The sequence below is a fragment of the Dendrobates tinctorius genome, unplaced genomic scaffold (genome assembly GCF_039654945.1).
Source record: "Dendrobates tinctorius isolate UK_male_01 unplaced genomic scaffold, ASM3965494v1 ptg000138l, whole genome shotgun sequence".
NCBI lineage: Eukaryota > Metazoa > Chordata > Amphibia > Anura > Dendrobatidae > Dendrobates > Dendrobates tinctorius.
Window position 1 is genome coordinate 10,904,854 of NW_027361806.1, and position 21,170 is coordinate 10,926,023.

Genomic DNA, 21,170 nt, shown 5'->3' on the forward strand with positions numbered 1-21,170 from the left:
CTTTGCTTCAGCAGCATTGGAGAGACACAGCTGTACTGAAGCTGCTTGAATTGGGAGCTAAAAGTGCACTCCAGCGAGCCAACCAGCTTCAGAGCAGCGCTTACAAGCCCTATAGAAAAGATCTTGTAAATGCTGTACACTCCTGTATCATAACTTTGCAAGTTTAGCCATTAAGGAACTCAAGACAATCGCTTTAATCCGCACACAATTTTGGACTCTAGAAATTAGTAATAGGTAAAGTTCAACAAGGTGTGTGTGAAACATAGCGTTTTTCATATTTATGGCATTTGAAAAGCAAAAATCTTAATTTCCATTTACCTTGTTTAATGATTTCACACTTTTTGGATTTTTTTCAAGAAAGTTCATCACCTGCAGATAAAAAGAAAAAGTTACATTTCCTGGATACATTGTAGACAAAGCAATAAAGAGGAAAATCATTACTAAAACATAAGCGAGGAACGTCCGTGACTACAAACATCGGCAGCACAAAATCTCTCTCCAGTTCTGACAGTTTGCTACAATGTATCAGCGCAGGTAAAATGTATCATTCTCACATCTGCGCTCACAGAGGATTGTCCAGACCGGACACAATTGTAGCAACCTTCCAGCTGTGGGTAATATTAGATTTTAGAACTGGATTTCAGCTTTTGGATGCAAACAAGAATGTTCCCCTTCACTGGCAGCAAGCAGAGATCTTGCAATCGGTCAGAAATTATAACACGTGCGCAAATTAATAAAATAATAAAGTGGTAAAGTCTATTCTAACGTTGCAGATTGTTTACTTTGCACAAGAGATAAAAGAGATATTTACATCACATTAGATTTCGGTGGTTCCTCTGGGACCCCTAATCCCTGGCTGGTAAGGGGTTAACCTGTATTTTCCTCTCCGCTGAAAGTCACAGGAGCCATATAGATTTGCAGACTGATTGGTTCCTGGGAGTGAAGACGTAACGTATGTGATGCGGGAGAAGAAAACTCCCCTCTCGCAACCGCGATCCGATTCATTTAGCACAGTGTAAATGAGTTTGGCGGTTTGCACACTGGCGCCCCCAATTGCTCCTCCGTGTATGACAAGCGCGATCTGTTTGTTGGGTAATATATAACATTTGTATATGTTATTAGTGGAAATAGCAGGGCAGAGGAAACAGATTATCAGGTGCGGAATCCGCCATGCTGAAACTCATTATACCGAGGTAAAGCCGAAAATACCCCGCGGCAAAGTCAGCAGAGGAAATACCCAAGAAATGGAAACTCAAAATATGGTATTAGATGTAGCAGAGCTGAGACTGTCAGTTATAGCACTGTCCAAAGAGGGAATAGTGAAGCTGTGGAAATGCGAGATAATATGTTGCTACTACGTACAAACGTAGCAGAGCTGAGGTTGTCATTTGTTGGCTATAAAAGGATATAAGTAGTGATGGAAATCTGACAAAATTCAAATCTACGTAAAGCGCTGCAGAATATGATAGCGCTATATAAGCAAAGCATAATAAATAAAAATAAATAATAAATACATACACCAGTTTGTTTGAATTTTTGAAAGAAGACAGGTGAGGACGAGATGATTATGACAATCATCAATATTATTATTATTATTATTTATTATTTTTTTTAAACACCTCTGGACCTTTTGGATCCAGCAAAATGTCATCCGGCGAAACTGAATCGCATAAAAATTTATAATCTGGCAAATCCCAATTACCGTATTTTTCGCAAAATGCAAGATGGATTCCATTGATCTTGAAGTGATTTCTGCTCATCTCTAGAAGTAAGCAATGGAAATGCAAGATATGGAACTATGTGGAAATGTAGCAGAGCTGAGATTGTCCTCCTCTACCTCTGTCCAATTGAGATAAACTCATACAATGGAAATGAAAGCTTTGCTGCTGCGCACAGAAGAACAGCTGCCCAGATGGAATTTTCGCAGGCAATTGAAGTGAAGGAGAGGTTTCTAGGTGTCTCTTAATTTTCAGGAATTTCTTCATTCAATAAATAAGTTCTTGAATACACCTATATGAGTGCCAAGTATTTCTACATCAAACCTTACTTCTATGTGTGAACTAAAACCTATGAGATAAGTTTCAGATCTTCACTATCTCGAATGATCTGTCCATCAATCTTCTATCTTTCTATTATCTATCTATTATCTATCCATCTATCATCTATTATCTATCTATCTATCTGTCTATCATCTATCTGGGTAGCATGGTGGCTCAGTGGTTAGCACTGCAGCTTTGGAGATCTAGGGTCCAGGGCTCAAATCCCACTAAGGACAACATCTGCAAGTAGTTTGTATGTTTTCTGTGGGTTTCCTCCGGGTTCTCCGGTTTCCTTCCAAAGACTGATAGGGAATGTAGATTGTGAGCCCCAATGGGGACAGTGATGATAATGTCTGTAAAGCGCTGTGGAATATGTTGGCACTATATAAGTAAAGAGATTATGATTTATCTATCATCTATCCACTGATCTGTCCATCTATCCATCCATTTTCTATCTAGCTAATGTCTATCAATCAGTCCATTTATCTTCTATTATCTATTTATATTATGTGAGGCAGTGACCGGTATCATATGCGAGAGTCGCTATGTGTCACCCAGGATGTGCAGAGAAGCATACTGAGGCCGCGGGAGTGCATTGCAGGCACAGCTGTGATTGCAATGCAGAATAAAAGTGAGTATAGGTCTTGGACATGCTATTAGTCCAAGACAGATTTAGGAAAATCTGCCATGGGCGATTATTTTTGAACCGGACTACAGGATGGTAGTGGAGCAGTCCGTTTCCTCCCCAGCCTGTGTTTTCTATGTGGCCCCAGGTTCTTTGGTAAAAACCCCTGCATCAGTGAGTTGGGCGTGTCAGTGTGGAGTTTGCAAGGTGCAGAGCAGAAGGCTCTGCAAAAGCTCAGCCTGTGTGAGTGAACACAGAGCCAAGCGGAACAAACTTGGAACCCGCAGTGTAATACGGTGGTGCAGTTGCCCTCGGCAACTGCACGCTTTACGAACTGTCTTGTTACTCAGCTGTGATCCGGATGATACCGTTTGTTTTGTTGGTAAGTTTTGGACATTAGACCTGTGTTTACTTTGAATTTTCCTGGGTCACTGCACAGTGAGGACACCGATGCACTACAACATCCTTCTATGCATCCATTTATCCATCCACTGATCAGTCCATCCGTCTGCCTATCTATCCATTCATCTTATTTCATTCATCATGTGCAGAAAGCATTTTTTAGCATAGTGGAGGAAGGGCTCAGGAGGGAAATGGTTAATATTCCACCAGTAAATGGTTGGGGGTAATGGGAGTCCTAATACTTATTATATATAGGTCCAGCCATTAATTCCTCGCTGCCCTCTCTGTGGTTACATTGTATAATCGGCCTCATTAGAGGATGATGAATGAATGACACAATGTTGCAGTTTATGTCCAGTATTTTTTATAAAAACATTTTAATTAGAAGTAATGGCTTTGCAGAGAGAACATTGCGTCCCGTCTCTGCGAGCGAAAAAGTCCGACCCTCCGAGCAGCAGCCGCAACTGGTGAAGATTATAAGAGAAGTGATCCGTCATTTAGATCCACGCCAGTCAATAAGATCTGAAGAAAACGGACTACTTTCCCTCTGATTACTCCCTTGCACTTTCGTGTCATTCTCAATCTACGTATTTCCCTTCCTGCGCTGCAGGCGGAGAAGCGAGAGAATCAGTCTAATGCGATATGACGTGGCAAAAAGAAGCAGACATGATGTGTCGCTGCAATCAGCCTTCTGGATGGGGACAAGAGATTCATAAAACTGCCGCCACCACCACCACACCGAGTGCTGCAGTCACATCAGCTCACCCCAAGTACCACCCCACATATCAGCCCATGTATCTCTACATATCACGTGATCTATCACCTCATATGTCACCTTTATATCACCCCATATGAATCACCCCATAAGTTACCCAATATATCACGTGATGCATCACCCTGTAGGTTACCCCACATGTCACCCCATTTATCACCCCAAATTCATCCCATATATCACACCACATATCTCATACAGGATATGACAACCATTTATCAGTTTGAATATCATCCAATGTATTGTGTTCTTAGGATAGAATCAAACATTGTTTCACACTTATTGTGAAGTGAGTGTCCTTCACTACTGGGTGTTTGGTGCATTGTAACAGAAAGTGGGACCCTTCCTCCCAGACCTCGTAATCACACTGGCCGCACAGCCCACTCTTCCTGGCATTCTACGTCTGACTAATTGGATAATCAGACTGAGGATATAATAATATATTATATGTATCTATCTCAACCCCCTCCCCAAATATTGAAATAAATAATTCTGAAACCTGCACATTTGGTACCACATTGATTTCATAGATGTTGGATTATCGCAATTATTGTTAAAACTACACTTACTTGGGTAATGGAATCAGCCTTTAAGTAAACAACGTAACAATTGACGTTATACAAAGCAACAAACTAACAAACAGAAGAAATGTAAGCACACAAACTGCACAAAGTACAGGGAAAATCACAAAGTATAAGAAAACTTCCAAAGTAACAAACATCAGGAAACGGCAAACTATAAAGTAACAAACAGAAGAAATGTAAGCAACAAACTGCACAAAGTACAGGGAAAAGTACAAAGTATAAGAAAACTTCCAAAGTAAAAAACAGAAGAAATGTAAGCAACAAACCCACACAAAGTACTGGGAAAAGCACAAAGTATAAGAAAACTACCAAAGTAACAAACAGAAGAAATGTAAGCAACAAACTGCCCAAAGTACAGGGAAAAGCACAAAGTATAAGAAGACTTCCAAAATAACAAACATCAGGAAACGGCAAACTATAAAGTAACAAACAGAAGAAATGTACAAACTGCACAAAGTACAGGGAAAAGCACAAAGTATAAGAAAACTTCCAAAGTAACAAACAGAAGAAATGTAAGCAACAAACTGCCCAAAGTACAGGGAAAAGCACAAAGTATAAGAAAACTAACAAAGTAACAAACAGAAGAAATGTAAGCAACAAACTGCACAAAGTACAGGGAAAAGCACAAAGTATAAGAAAACTACCAAAGTAATAAACAGAAGAAATGTAAGCAACAAACTGCACAAAGTACAGGGAAAAGCACAAAGTATAAGAAAACTAACAAAGTAACAAACAGAAGAAATGTAAGCAACAAACTGCACAAAGTACCGGGAAAAGCACAAAGTATAAGAAAACTACCAAAGTAACAAACAGAAGAAATGTAAGCAACAAACTGCACAAAGTACAGGGAAAAGCACAAAGTATAAGAAGACTTCCAAAATAACAAACATCAGGAAACGGCAAACTATAAAGTAACAAACAGAAGAAATGTACAAACTGCACAAAGTACAGGGAAAAGCACAAAGTATAAGAAAACTAACAAAGTAACAAAACAGAAGAAATGTAAGCAACAAACTGCACAAAGTACAGGGAAAAGCACAAAGTATAAGAAGACTTCCAAAGTAACAAACATCAGGAAACGGCAAACTATAAAGTAACAAACAGAAGAAATGTACAAACTGCACAAAGTACAGGGAAAAGCACAAAGTATAAGAAAACTAACAAAGTAACAAAACAGAAGAAATGTAAGCAACAAACTGCACAAAGTACAGGGAAAAGCACAAAGTATAAGAAAACTACCAAAGTAACAAACAGAAGAAATGTAAGCAACAAACTGCACAAAGTACAGGGAAAAGCACAAAGTATAAGAAGACTTCCAAAATAACAAACATCAGGAAACGGCAAACTATAAAGTAACAAACAGAAGAAATGTACAAACTGCACAAAGTACAGGGAAAAGCACAAAGTATAAGAAAACTAACAAAGTAACAAAACAGAAGAAATGTAAGCAACAAACTGCACAAAGTACAGGGAAAAGCACAAAGTATAAGAAAACTACCAAAGTAACAAACAGAAGAAATGTAAGCAACAAACTGCACAAAGTACAGGGAAAAGCACAAAGTATAAGAAGACTTCCAAAATAACAAACATCAGGAAACGGCAAACTATAAAGTAACAAACAGAAGAAATGTAAGCAACAAACTGCACAAAGTACAGGGAAAAGCACAAAGTATAAGAAAACTACCAAAGTAACAAACAGAAGAAATGTAAGCAACAAACTGCACAAAGTACAGGGAAAAGCACAAAGTATAAGAAGACTTCCAAAATAACAAACATCAGGAAACGGCAAACTATAAAGTAACAAACAGAAGAAATGTACAAACTGCACAAAGTACAGGGAAAAGCACAAAGTATAAGAAAACTAACAAAGTAACAAAACAGAAGAAATGTAAGCAACAAACTGCACAAAGTACAGGGAAAAGCACAAAGTATAAGAAAACTACCAAAGTAACAAACAGAAGAAATGTAAGCAACAAACTGCACAAAGTACAGGGAAAAGCACAAAGTATAAGAAGACTTCCAAAATAACAAACATCAGGAAACGGCAAACTATAAAGTAACAAACAGAAGAAATGTAAGCAACAAACTGCACAAAGTACAGGGAAAAGCACAAAGTATAAGAAAACTAACAAAGTAACAAAACAGAAGAAATGTAAGCAACAAACTGCACAAAGTACAGGGAAAAGCACAAAGTATAAGAAGACTTCCAAAATAACAAACATCAGGAAACGGCAAACTATAAAGTAACAAACAGAAGAAATGTAAGCAACAAACTGCACAAAGTACAGGGAAAAGCACAAAGTATAAGAAAACTAACAAAGTAACAAAACAGAAGAAATGTAAGCAACAAACTGCACAAAGTACAGGGAAAAGCACAAAGTATAAGAAAACTACCAAAGTAACAAACAGAAGAAATGTAAGCAACAAACTGCACAAAGTACAGGGAAAAGCACAAAGTATAAGAAGACTTCCAAAGTAACAAACATCAGGAAACGGCAAACTATAAAGTAACAAACAGAAGAAATGTAAGCAACAAACTGCACAAAGTACAGGGAAAAGCACAAAGTATAAGAAAACTACCAAAGTAACAAACAGAAGAAATGTAAGCAACAAACTGCAGAAAGTACAGGGAAAAGCACAAAGTATAAGAAAACTACCAAAGTAACAAAACAGAAGAAATGTAAGCAACAAACTGCACAAAGTACAGGGAAAAGCACAAAGTATAAGAAAACTACCAAAGTAACAAAACAGAAGAAATGTAAGCAACAAACTGCACAAAGTACAGGGAAAAGCACAAAGTATAAGAAGACTTCCAAAATAATAAACATCAGGAAGCGGCAAACTATAAAGTAACAAACAGAAGAAATGTAAGCAACAAACTGCAGAAAGTACAGGGAAAAGCACAAAGTATAAGAAAACTAACAAAGTAACAAAACAGAAGAAATGTAAGCAACAAACTGCACAAAGTACAGGGAAAAGCACGACAACCTACAAAGTAACAAACATCAGAGTAAGAACAGCACAATTCCGCAGTGATGCGTATTTTTAGCTTTGGACATGTTCAATCCATAATGGATAACGCGGGGCGCTCCTAATGGACCCGAGGATTCACACCTTCATTTCATGTCAACTTCTGTTCACAGGAACATTTCACCCTTGAGGAGCAGACGTGACATTTGTGCCCGGGAAACCATCATGCGTTATAACAGTGCAGTTCACACCAAATATAAGAAAGAATAAATGTATCCATCCAATAAGCTGTATATTGTGATCTCCTGCCCCCTATATATTGAGATCCCTGACCCCCTCATTGTGACATGTCCCCTGAGCAGAGATGAGTGAATGTCCAACCTCTGGTGTCCTGTGAAACATTAACAAAACCATCAATTCTAATACTGAAAAAAATGTTTCATACCATGTATTATCATAGAATCTCAGACATCCAGAACTAAAGAAGAAAAATGTTTTATGTTCAGTTCCAAATTGTGCCTGTAGGGGGAGCCACAGATGTTTTACTCAAATCTGACAACAATAGAATACATAGACGATCACAATCTCATCGAAAGCGTAAGGCTATGTTCACACATTGCATTTTTGCTGCTTTTTTTTCCCCCACAGGCATAACCTGCTTTCTTGGCAGTAAAGAAGCTGCTTACAAAAAGCACGTTTTGCTAAATTTTTGCAGCCTTTTTTATGTCTCTTGTGCATATTGATAAAGTTTAGTATCTACCCCCCCAAAAAAAAAGGATTTAACTTCCTTACGCGTTTACAACAAAAATGCAGCAAAAACTTATACTTGTGTTTTTTTCTGCATTTTTGCACTTACCTATTGTTTCCTATTGGTGAAGAAACGCTGCAAATACACTGAAATAACGCTGAAAGTGGCGTGCTGTAGTTTTCCAAATCAGCCAGGAAAATAAAACCAATGTGTTGGCATGAGATTTCTGACATCTCATAGGCTGTATATAATGCAGATTAAAAATTGAATAAAAAATATCATTAAAAAAGCTGCAAAAATGCCCAGTGTGAACATAGGCAAAAGTTTTTAAGCCAGTGTTATACATTGGAATAAAAGGAACATTGAATAAACTTTATTAGCCAATCAACAACAAAGTGCAATCCTTACAAGCTCAATAATTGTTTTTTTTTATTTTTTAACTGTATTTATACAAATTTCACATCATATTAAAAAAAAAACAAAACGCAAATAACATTTTTTATTTAAACCTCTGCAATCCTCCCACCCACCCCAACCCAGAAAATGTAAAAAAGTAGGATGGGGAAGGCAAAGATTCCCCAGTTACCTCTGTCAGCTACTCCCTTCCTCAACCTGAGAAAGAATTCTGACATTTAAGCAATTGACTCCTTTCTCTAAAACAAATGTGCTCAAAATTCATTATATTAAAAAACAGATTTTCCCATTCCTTTAGCATTGAGATATATTTCAAAGACCAGACTCCAGCGATATTCTTATAGCCTCATTTTAGTAAAACCGAAAAATGTACTAAAGGTAGTTCATGAGGGGCAGTATTATAGTAGTTATATTCTTGTACATAGGGGCAGTATTATAGCAGTTATATTCTTGTACATAGGCGCAGTATTATAGTAGTTATATTCTTGTACATAGGAGCAGTATTATAGTAGTTATATTCTTGTATATAGGGGCAGTATTATAGTAGTTATATTCTTGTACATAGGGTAAGTATTATAGTAGTTATATTCTTGTACATAGGGGGCAGTATTATAGTAGTTATATTCTTGCATATAGGGGCAGTATTATAGTAGTTATATTCTTGTACATAGGAGCAGTATTATAGTAGTTATATTCTTGTACATAGGGAGCAGTATTATAGTAGTTATATTCTTGTACATAGGGTAAGTATTATAGTAGTTATATTCTTGTACATAGGGGCAGTATTATAGTAGTTATATTCTTGCATATAGGGGCAGTATTATAGTAGTTATATTCTTGTACATAGGGAACAGTATTATAGTAGTTATATTCTTGTACATAGGAGCAGTATTATAGTAGTTATATTCTTGCATATAGGGGCAGTATTATAGTAGTTATAGTCTTGTACATAGGAGCAGTATTATAGTAGTTATATTCTTGTACATAGGGTAAGTATTATAGTAGTTATATTCTTGTACATAGGGGGCAGTATTATAGTAGTTATATTCTTGCATATAGGGGCAGTATTATAGTAGTTATATTCTTGTACATAGGGAACAGTATTATAGTAGTTATATTCTTGTACATAGGAGCAGTATTATAGTAGTTATATTCTTGTACATAGGGGCAGTATTATAGTAGTTATAGTCTTGTACATAGGAGCAGTATTATAGTAGTTATATTCTTGTACATAGGGTAAGTATTATAGTAGTTATATTCTTGTACATAGGGGGCAGTATTATAGTAGTTATATTCTTGCATATAGGGGCAGTATTATAGTAGTTATATTCTTGTACATAGGGAACAGTATTATAGCAGTTATATTCTTGTACATAGGAGCAGTATTATAGTAGTTATATTCTTGCATATAGGGGCAGTATTATAGTAGTTATATTCTTGTACATAGGGGCAGTATTATAGTAGTTATAGTCTTGTACATAGGAGCAGTATTATAGTGGTTTTATCCTTATACATAGGGGGCAGTATTATATTAGTTAAATTATTGTTCATAGAGAATAGTATTATATACTTGTACAAGGCAGTAGGATGAGTATATACCTTTGGATATATCTTTCTATATGCCCATATATCATTGATAAGTAGAATGACTGCAAACGAGTGGAACTATGTGATGAAAACTACATTTATTTAAGATTTTGTTTCCTAGAAAACACGTTAGATCATAGTAACTGATCTTAGGGTGATTTCACATTAGCGTTTCAGGGGGCAGCGACGGCCTGCGCACGGCCGCCGCTAAGCCCCGCCCCCTGTTGCGCCTCCTCCGGTAGCTCCTCCTATGGGCGCATGATGCTGCATGCGTCCTGCGTCCTCTATCTTTATCACTGGGGACGCAGGCAGTGCGCAGTATGCGTTTGGTGGCGCATGCGTCCTTTTAAGTTTTAACGGTGCGCCGAGCGCAACCAAATTGCAACAGGTTGCGTTTGGTGCTGGTCAGCGCACCGTCAAAAGGACACATGCGCCGCCAAACGCATACTACGCACTGCCTGCGTCCCCAGTGATAGATAGGGGATGCAGGACGCATCCAGCGTCATGCGCCCGTAGGCGGAGCTACCGGAGGAGGCGCAACAGGGGCGGGGCTTAGCGGTGGCCGTGCGCAGGCCGTCGCTGCGCCCTGAACAGCTAATGTGAAACCATCCCTAGCTAAACCTTTGCTTTTTTGGTTAGGGTATGTGCACACGTTGTGGATTACCCTGCGAATTTTTCCGCACAGATTTGGCTAAATCCGCAGGTAAATCAACAGGTCAAATGACCGGCGTTTTACCTGCGGTATTAGTGCAGATTTTGTGTGGATTTCCCCTGCGTTTTGACACCTGCGGATTCCTATAATGGAGCAGGTGTCAAAAGGCTGCGGATCAGCACAAAGAATTGACATGTTGCGGATTTAAATCCGCGGAAAAATCCGCAGGATTTGCACAGCGTTTTACATTTCTCATAGACTTTAATGGTACTGTACAATGCAGCAGAATCCGCGACGTGTGCACATACCGTTATGTTCACATTAATATTGGACCACAAATGAATTGTGGATAAAGACTTGGATATGATATGATGTTATAAAAGTTCATATTGAGGCCAGAAACTGAGAAATCAGTGGCTGAATTTACTTTCTGAGTGTAATTGGGCACTTAATGATGACAAAGACATTTCAAAGTCACTGGTGATGAACACTCTCTGCATGCTGCGCCTGAGCGGCTATTTAAGCATTAAATTAGAGTCTATTCTATGTGTATTCCTGGGGAATATTGAAATCTAAAACAGTATCCAGAACCTCAGTGAAATTATTTACATAATTAAAGATTCAATGATTGTCTTTTTCTCTCTCACAGATATGTCGCAATCATATGTGAAGATGCCTCATCCAACCCCTATAAATCATGACAAATATTAATAGTCAATCGTATGTCTCAGGGAGGCCAGATGTGATCCTTGTCAATATAGAAACCAAGCAAAAACAAATATTGTTGATTGGGATACACTATATAAAAGTAACACAAAAATTAATAAATCTTAATGCGCCAAATTAACATAATTATATTTTAGAAGCACAATATTATAGTAGTTATATTCTTGTTCATAGGGGGCAGTATTATAGTAGTTATATTCTTGTACATAGGGGCAGTATTATAGTAGTTATATTCTTGTACATAGGGGCCGTATTATAGTAGTTATATTCTTGTACATAGGGGCAGTATTATAGTAGTTATATTCTTGTACATAGGGGCAGTATTATAGTAGTTATATTCTTGTACATAGGGGCAGTATTATAGTAGTTATATTCCTGTACATAGGGGCAGTATTATAGTAGTTATATCCTTGTACATAGGGGGCAGTATTATAGTAGTTATATTCTTGTACATAGGGGGCAGTATTATAGTAGTTATATTCCTGTACATAGGGGCAGTATTATAGTAGTTATATTCTTGTACATAGGGGCAGTATTATAGTAGTTATATTCTTGTACATAGGGGCAGTAATATAGTAGTTATATTCTTGTACATAGGGGCAGTATTATAGAAGTTATATTCTTGTACATAGGGGCAGTATTATAGTAGTTATATTCTTGTACATAGGGGCAGTATTATAGTAGTTATATTCTTGTACATAGGGGCACTATTATAGTAGTTATATTCTTGTACATAGGGGCAGTATTATGGTAGCTATATTCTTGTACATAGGGGCAGTATTATAGTAGTTATATTCTTGTACATAGGGGCAGTATTATAGTAGTTATATTCTTGTACATAGGGGTAGTAATATAGTAGCTATATTCTTGTACATAGGGGGCAGTATAATAGTAGTTATATTCTTGTACATAGGGGTAGTAATATAGTAGCTATATTCTTGTACATAGAGGCAGTAATATAGTAGTTATATTCTTGTACATAGGGGGCAGTATAATAGTTATATTCTTGTACATAGGGGGCAGTACTATAGTAGTTATATTCTTGTACATAGGGGCAGTAATATAGTAGTTATATTCTTGTACATAGGGGTAGTAATATAGTAGCTATATTCTTGTACATAGGGGCAGTATTATAGTAGTTATATTCTTGTACATAGTGGGCAGTATTATAGTAGTTATATTCTTGTACATAGGAGCAGTATTATAGTAGTTATATTCTTGTACATAGGAGCAGTATTATAGTAGTTATATTTTTGTACAATAGGAGCAGTATTATAGTAGTTATATTCTTGCACATAGAGGGCAGTATTATAATAGTTATATTCTTGTACATAGGGGGCAGTATTATAGTAGTTATATTCTTGTACATAGGAGCAGTATTATAGTAGTTATATTCTTGTACATAGGGGAGGTATTATAGTAGTTATATTCTTGTACATAGGGAGCAGTATTATAGTAGTTATATTCTTGTACATAGGGGCAGTATTATAGTAGTTATATTCTTGTACATAGGGGCAGTATTATAGTAGTTATATTCTTGTACATAGGGACAGTATTATAGCAGTTATATTCTTGTACATAGGAGCAGTATTATAGAATCATAGAATCATAGAATCGTAGAGTTGGAAGGGACCTCCTGGGCCATCTGGTCCAACCCCCTGCTCAAAGCAGGATTCGCTAAATCATCCCAGTCAGATGTCTGTCCAGCCTATGTTTGAAGACTTCCATTGAAGGAGAACTCACCACTTCTCGTGGCAGCCTGTTCCACTCATTGATCACTCTAACTGTCAAAAAGTTTTTTCTAATATCTAATCTGTGTCTCTTCCCATTCAGTTTCATCCCATTGCTTCTAGTCTTTCCTTGTGCAAATGAGAATAAAGTTGATCCTTCTACAATGTGACAGCCCTTTAGATATTTGTAGACAGCTATTAAGTCTCCTCTCAGTCTTCTCTTTTGCAAACTAAACATTCCCAAATCCTGCAACCTTTCCTCATAAGACAGGGTTTGCAGACCGGTCACCATTCTGGTCGCTCTTTTCTGAACTTGCTCCAGTTTGTTGATGTCTTTTTTAAAATGTGGTGCCCAAAACTGGACACAATATTCCAGATGAGGTCTGACCAAAGAGGAGTAGAGGGAAATAATGACTTCACGTGATCTAGACTGTATGCTTCTGTTAATACATCCTAGAATTGCATTTGCCTTTTTTGCTGCTGCATCACACTGTTGACTCATATTCAGTCTGTGATCTATTAGTATACCCAAGTCTTTTTCACATGTGCTGTCACTTAGCCCTATTCCTCCCATTCTATATATGCTTTTTTCATTTTTATTGCCCAGATGTAGTACTTTGCATTTCTCCCTGTTAAAAACCATTCTGTTAGTTGCTGCCCACTTCTCCAGTGTATTTAAATCTTTTTGAATCCTCTCTCTCTCTTCTCTAGTATTAGCTATCCCTCCTAGCTTTGTGTCATCAGCAAATTTAATCAGTTTACCCTCAATTCCTTCATCTAAATCGAATATAGTAGTTATATTCTTGTACATAGGGGCAGTATTATAGTAGTTATATTTTTGTGCATAGGAGCAGTATTATAGTAGTTATATTCTTGTACATAGGGGCAGTATTACAGTAGTTATATTCTTGTACATAGGGAGCAGTATTATAGTAGTTATATTCTTGTATATAGAGGCAGTATTATAGTAGTTATATTCTTGTACATAGGGACAGTATTATAGCAGTTATATTCTTGTACATAGGAGCAGTATTATAGTAGTTATATTCTTGTACATAGGGGCAGTATTACAGCAGTTATATTCTTGTACATAGGAGCAGTATTATAGTAGTTATATTCTTGTACATATGGGGCAGTAATTATAGTAGTTATATTCTTGTACATGGGGGCAGTATTATAGTAGTTATATTCTTGTACATAGGGGCAGTATTATAGTAGTTATATTCTTGTACATAGGAGCAGTATTATAGTAGTTATATTCTTGTACATAGGGACAGTACTATAGCAGTTATATTCTTGTATATAGGGGCAGTATTATAGTAGTTATATTCTTGTACATAGGAGCAGTATTATAGTAGTTAAATTCTTGTACATAGGAGCAGTATTATAGTAGTTATATTCTTGTACATATGGGGCAGTAATTATAGTAGTTATATTCTTGTACATGGGGGCAGTATTATAGTAGTTATATTCTTGTACATAGGGGCAGTATTATAGTAGTAATATTCTTGTACATAGGGGCAGTATTATAGTAGTTATATTCTTGTACATAGGAGCAGTATTATAGTAGATATATTCTTGTACATAGGGACAGTACTATAGCAGTTATATTCTTGTATATAGGGACAGTATCATAGTAGTTATATTCTTGTACATAGGGGCAGTATTATAGTAGTTATATTCTTATACATAGGGGCAGTAATTATAGTAGTTATTTTCTTGTGCAGGTTTTTAGTATATACTTGTACATATGGGGGGTCATTGTTACAATTTTTAGTAAACAATGCATTATTGCTAATTGTCACGGGGTCCTTCTCCGGTATCACACAATCAACAGAGCAAGGGAAGTGTGAACAATCCCAAGACCTTTATTATAGGCAAAATTAGAAGGTCCATAACAATCCACCACACTGAGGATAAAATAGTCCAGAACACGAATGAAGTTCAGTAACAGGATAAAATGTCCAGGGAGATGAGAGTCCAATAACCAGCAGCCAGAGGATAAAATGGGTCCATCCGCTTCCCTTTCTCTCTGACATGCTGTGTGATGAGATGAGATGTGGTCTCTCTGTCTCAGTGTCTTTTATACCCCAGAAAGGTAAGCTATTTTTAGAATTCCCCACTGTCCTTCAGTACACCTTCACATTCTGTTCCCTCTTTAGAAGTCAACCAACTAGTTTCATAATACAATGCACAATTAGCATATCAGTACACATCAATAGACAAAGATAAACACACCCTATGTACAGTCAGGCTGCAGACAGTAAAACCGCCTTAAGTGAGCTAATTCAATTATCAGCCTGTTGGAAGACTCCAGACAATAAGGGGAATGCACGAAATGATACAAGGCAACAAGAGAACATTATGAAAATCAGTAAAATAGAAATATACACAAAATGATACCCACATAACATATTACACCATCACACTAATCATACAATATCATTTGAATAGTGAATTGTAATTTATTTCAGGTTTAATATTATTTTAGAATCCCATTTTCAGTTTCACACTTTTTATGCGTTTCTTACTTCCACTGGAAAATTTGTTGTGTTTTTTATTTGCGGTGATTAAATTGTTAAGCGTTTACACAGTATAACTAATTCTAGGGAACTGAGGAAGACAGAGCCCTGAAGGATACTTCTGATTAGATATTTATGCTGACTTAACGCTCCTCTTCATTTTTTTCATTATTTAAGTATAAAGTCACTTAAGCCTTGAGCGTCCCTTGATCTTTAGATTCACATTGTTAAAGGATTAGGTTTAGGAAGAGAAATCTCTAATCTTTTGCAATATTACCTAACTGCTTACAGCACCTTCTATTGAAACTCAGTGTATAAATCACGTTATCGTCATGCATTCTGAGCTGCTTGTGTGTATTGTGGTTAACACATTTATGTGGATACATTTCATGATATGATGTATATAGCATAGTATCTAGTGATTGTCATATATGGTACTTGCTAGTGGGTCAGGAGCTTATGCTGAGGCCACACCACTCTAAAATATATTTTAATGTTTGTACACAATCTACCATCCTGTTATTAAGTGCAGCTCTGGAGTATAATACAGGATGTAACTCAGGATCAGTAATGTATGTACACAGTGACTGTACCAGCAGAATTGTGAGTGCAGCTCTGGAGTATAATACAGGATGTAACTCAGGGTCAGTAATGTCATGTATGTACACAGTGACTGTACCAGCAGAATAGTGAGTGCAGCTCTGGGGTATAATACAGGATGTAACTCAGGATCAGTAATGTATGTACACAGTGACTGTACCAGCAGAATAGTGAGTGCAGCTCTGGAGTATAATACAGGATGTAACTCAGGATCAGTAATGTAATGTATGTACACAGTGACTGCACCAGCAGAATAGTGAGTGCAGCTCTGGGGTATAATGCAGGATGTAACTCAGGATCAGTAATGTAATGTATGTACACAGTGACTGTACCAGCAGAATAGTGATTGCAGCTCTGGGGTATAATACAGGATGTAACTCAGGATCAGTAATTTATGTACACAGTGACTGTACCAGCAGAATAGTGAGTGCAGCTCTGGAATATAATACAGGATGTAACTCAGGATCAGTAATGTAATGTATGTACACAGTGACTGCACCAGCAGAATAGTGAGTTCAGCTCTGGAGTATAATACAGGATGTAACTCAGGATCAGTAATGTATGTACACAGTGACTGTACCAGCAGAATAGTGAGTGCAGCTCTGGAGTATAAGGCCTCTTTCACACATCAGTTTTTTGCCTTCAGGCACGATCCGGCTTTTTTTTGTAAAACCAGATCCGGCAAAATGCAATGCCGGATCCAGTTTTTCCCCATTGACTTGCATTAGCGCCGGATCGTGCCGGATGGCATTGCGTTTCATCCGTTTTTTGCCGGATCCGGCAACTTGTCTCATTCCGCCGTCTGGAAAAAACGGCTACTGTAACATTTTTTGTCTCCGGCGAAAAAGCCGGAAGCGCCGGATCCGGCGCTTCCAGCTTTTTGCTACAATGAAAGTCTATGGGCGCCGGAATGCGCCGGATCCAGAAAAAGACGGATCCAGCCACCGGATCTGGTTTTTTTAAGTCTGCGCATGCTCAGATCCAATTGGCCAGCCCCCAGGAACAGAGACGGATCCAGCAAAAAAACGGATCCGTTTCTACAGTTCTCCAAAATTTATGCTGGATCCGTTTTTTCTAAAAATAGCCGGATCCTGCCTGACGGCAAAAAACTGATGTGTGAAAGTAGCCTAATACAGGATGTAACTCAGGATCAGTAATGTAATGTATGTACACAGTGACTGCACCAGCAGAATAGTGAGTGCAGCTCTGGAGTATAATACAGGATGTAACTCAGGATCAGTAATGTAATGTATGTACACAGTGACTGCACCAGCAGAATAGTGAGTGCAGCTCTGGGGTATAATACAGGATGTAACTCAGGATCAGTAATGTAATGTATGTACACAGTGACTGCACCAGCAGAATAGTGAGTGCAGCTCTGGGGTATAATACAGGATGTAACTCAGGATCAGTAATGTAATGTATGTACACAGCAGAAAAAAGTTGTGAATGAATTAATAAAATAAATTGCTTTTTCTGCAGATAACCAATGAATTGTTTCCCAATGTAATCATTAGTGTTTATTGTTTCTGAGCAGTCATGTTTATTTGTAGGTACAGTTTTCACAATCTTTGCATACATTCTGATACTTCATCGTAGGCCGGTTTCACACGTCCTGATATTTCTGGTACCGAAGATATCAGTGTCTGTGGGTCTGTGTGTGTTCTACGTGCGGCACACATGTGGCAACCGTGTGTCCCCCGTGTGCTGCATCAGGACCATATGGACAGTCATCATTCTCCCCTGCTATGCCGGTGAGCAGAGGAGAAGGAATGAATGAAAAACTGACCTGCTGTGACCTCATCACTTGCATTCTCTGATGGTCCTGAGGTCACAGCAGGTCAGTTTTTCATTCATTCCTTCTCCTCTGCTTGCCGGCAGAGCAGGGGAGAATAATGACAGCCGCGTTCAGCACCTGCCGCCGGGGAACAGTGCTTACAGTAGCGTTTCTTCCCCGGCAGTCGTCCGTGCACACTGAGGACAGTGTGCACTGTTGTGTTGCGGGCCGTGTGTCCAGGTTAAACCGGACATGTCAGCGTGTTTTGCACACGAACACACGGTCCATGAAAACACGCTGACATCTGCATAGACCCATTCATTTAAATGGGTCTACGTGTATCAGTGTCTCTGGTACGTGAGAAAACTTTCACCACACGTCCCGGAGCCACTGACGTGTGAAACCGGCCTTCCTGTTGTAAGTTCTAAATTTAAGGCTTATTGTCCATAGTTTATGGAAATACTGACTTTGTTTATCTTTAGTGCACACGTAGCAGAAAATTTCTGCTTAAAAACCTGACTCCCTTCCCAGAAACCGCGCGTTTTTTTCTGCGCGGTTTTGATGGGTTTTTTTCCGCGCGTTTTCTAAACACATAGAAATAGCCAGAAACGCGTAAATTAATGAGCATGCTGCGTTTTTTACCGCTATGCGATTTTTTTCGCGGTAAAAAATGCATCAACGTGCACAAAAAGTGCAAAATGCATAGAAATCAATGGGAAGCTTATTTTTAGCGGGTTTTATTGGAAAAACCGCTAAAAAAACGCTGTGTGTGAACACAGCCTTAAAGTGCAAAGGGTTTTTGTTTTGCATTCTCCCAAGTATATGTCAATACAGGAAACTGAATTAACCTTTTCCTCACAATCGAGACATTTCTTTTTCCCTATCTCCAGGACTATTATTACTATTATTTTGTATTACTTATTATTACTTATTATATTATTATTATATTCTGCAGTGCTTTACAGATATTGTCATCACTGCCCCCATTGGGGCTCACAACACAGATTCCCTATTAGTATGTCTTTGGAGCCTGTGACAAAACTAGAGAACCCGGAGGAAACCCATGCAAACATGGGGAGAACATACAAAGTTCTTGTAGATGTTGTGCTTGGTGGGATTAGAACTAAGGTCCCCAGCGCTGCAAAGCAATAGTGCTAATCACTGAGCCACCATACAGTGCTAATCACTGAGTCATCATACAGTGCTAATCACTGAGTCATCATACAGTGCTAATCACTGAGCCACCATGCAGTGGTAAGGTAACCACTGAGCCACCATGCAGTTGTAACCACTGAGCCACCCAGCAGTTGTAACCACTGAGCCATCATACGGTGCTAACCACTGAGCCATCATACGGTGCTAACCACTGAGCCATCATACGGTGCTAACCACTGAGCCATCATACGGTGCTAACCACTGATCCAGGATTTCCGTTAACGCTCACAAACCTCAACCATGAAAAAATGTATTTTGAGTAAGATGCTAAATATTAGACAGGGAGGAGGGGGATGAAGCTGTGACCAAAATGAAAGAGGGAGAAGGGAGGAGAAGATGCAGAATCCATCTCTGATTGAACGAGTGACACAGCTCTGACATAACACCAGGAGTCTATCTCTTGTGTAAAGCTAGTAGATGTCAATCTGGAGCGATGGCAGAAGGAAATGAATCAACATCTTAAAATTACACAATTTTCGGTCTGCTGAATATCTTGCACACATCTACTGTTGAAGAACAAGGGATAGGAATTTATTTTATTTTTTTTAATTTGGTGCCATGCATGATAATTAATATAAAAGGAGATGTCCAGAATCAGAAAAAAAAGGATCTTTTTTTCACAAAAAGCGCCACTCTGGTCCATGGCCGTGTCTGGTACTGCAGCTCTCTCCCACCTAAATGAATACTATACACAGCCAATGTGGAGGACTGGAGGAGTGGCGTTACTTCTGGACAAAAACCAGGCAGCCCTCTTCATCAGGATTGTCTGTCGCCTCGATCATAAAATACCTCATCTACAAGTCCAGTGAAGTGTCAGCAAATATTTTTGATTTTTATTTTGTAATTGTACCCCTCTCATAAGAATGAATCCACAGAAAGTTCCTACAGATTTCTCTACAGACGGCTGTAATCCAATTACAAGTCAGCCGCCGCCGCCGTCTTCGGCTTTCAATTTTATTTTTCAAAGATAAAGTCTCGATTTCCAGCCGGGAAGTCGGAGCAAAATGAAGCACAACCATTTATTGAATCACCATCGCGGCGTCTGACAATGGATGGACTGGAAATTGCATCAAAGCCGAGAGACGTTTAATAAACGCTGACAGGACGAGCGGAAGGAACAGTTGGAGCCCAAAACAATTTCCATCCAACGAAAAGTTACTTTACTGATCAGTAAGAAAAAATCCACAAAAATAATCAGTATATAAAAGCGCAAGAAAATATATTCAGATGTTTCTTAGTTGTATCTGTTATAGGAAAAACGTGACCAATATGGCCGACATTCCAGCTTTCCCGCACCTTTTAATGGCCCCTTGTTCAGAAAACTAAACTTGGCAAAAACAACCAAATCTAAAAAAGTGAATATAATAAACTTTGAAATATATCTTAAAGAAATCTTTTTCTTTCTCCACTTATGAGCCACGTCTTCTAATCCTCATTCATACCATCGCCCAATACAAAAAAACAGCTCAAATTCATTTTGCTCAAGACAAGGAGGCTGGTAGATTAAAGAAACACTCCTCCTCATCCTATCAAAATTGTTATCCCCTTAATATATTACAATCATGTTATTATATAGCATTATGCACTTACAATTGCTCATTTTGCCTTTCTACCCAGCTATTTCTTCTGTTTTCCATTAGGTCTATGGCATTACATGATTAAAAAGCTGACTAGCTCAATCCTTCTAAGCTCTATGTAGAAACAGGAGGTCAATTTTCCCTGCATGAGTCATGAGTCACTGCAAATGTCCCTGGCAAGGCCCAGAAGAGGGAGCAGCTGTGTTAGGAGTTGAAAAGGGAGATGATAA

The 21,170-nt window shown here is 38.2% G+C and overlaps 1 protein-coding gene across 11 annotated transcripts in view; it reads right to left on the bottom strand.

Annotated features, from left to right (window-relative positions):
• Window positions 1–21,170, bottom strand: part of DAB1 (DAB adaptor protein 1) — a 947,480-nt gene that overhangs the window by 572,987 nt on the left and 353,323 nt on the right. For all 11 annotated transcript variants that reach the window (XM_073544564.1, XM_073544566.1, XM_073544561.1 and 8 more), the window contains exon 2: window positions 319–369. The gene's annotated coding sequence lies outside the window, so the exon portion shown is untranslated. The remainder of the gene's footprint in view (window positions 1–318; window positions 370–21,170) is intronic.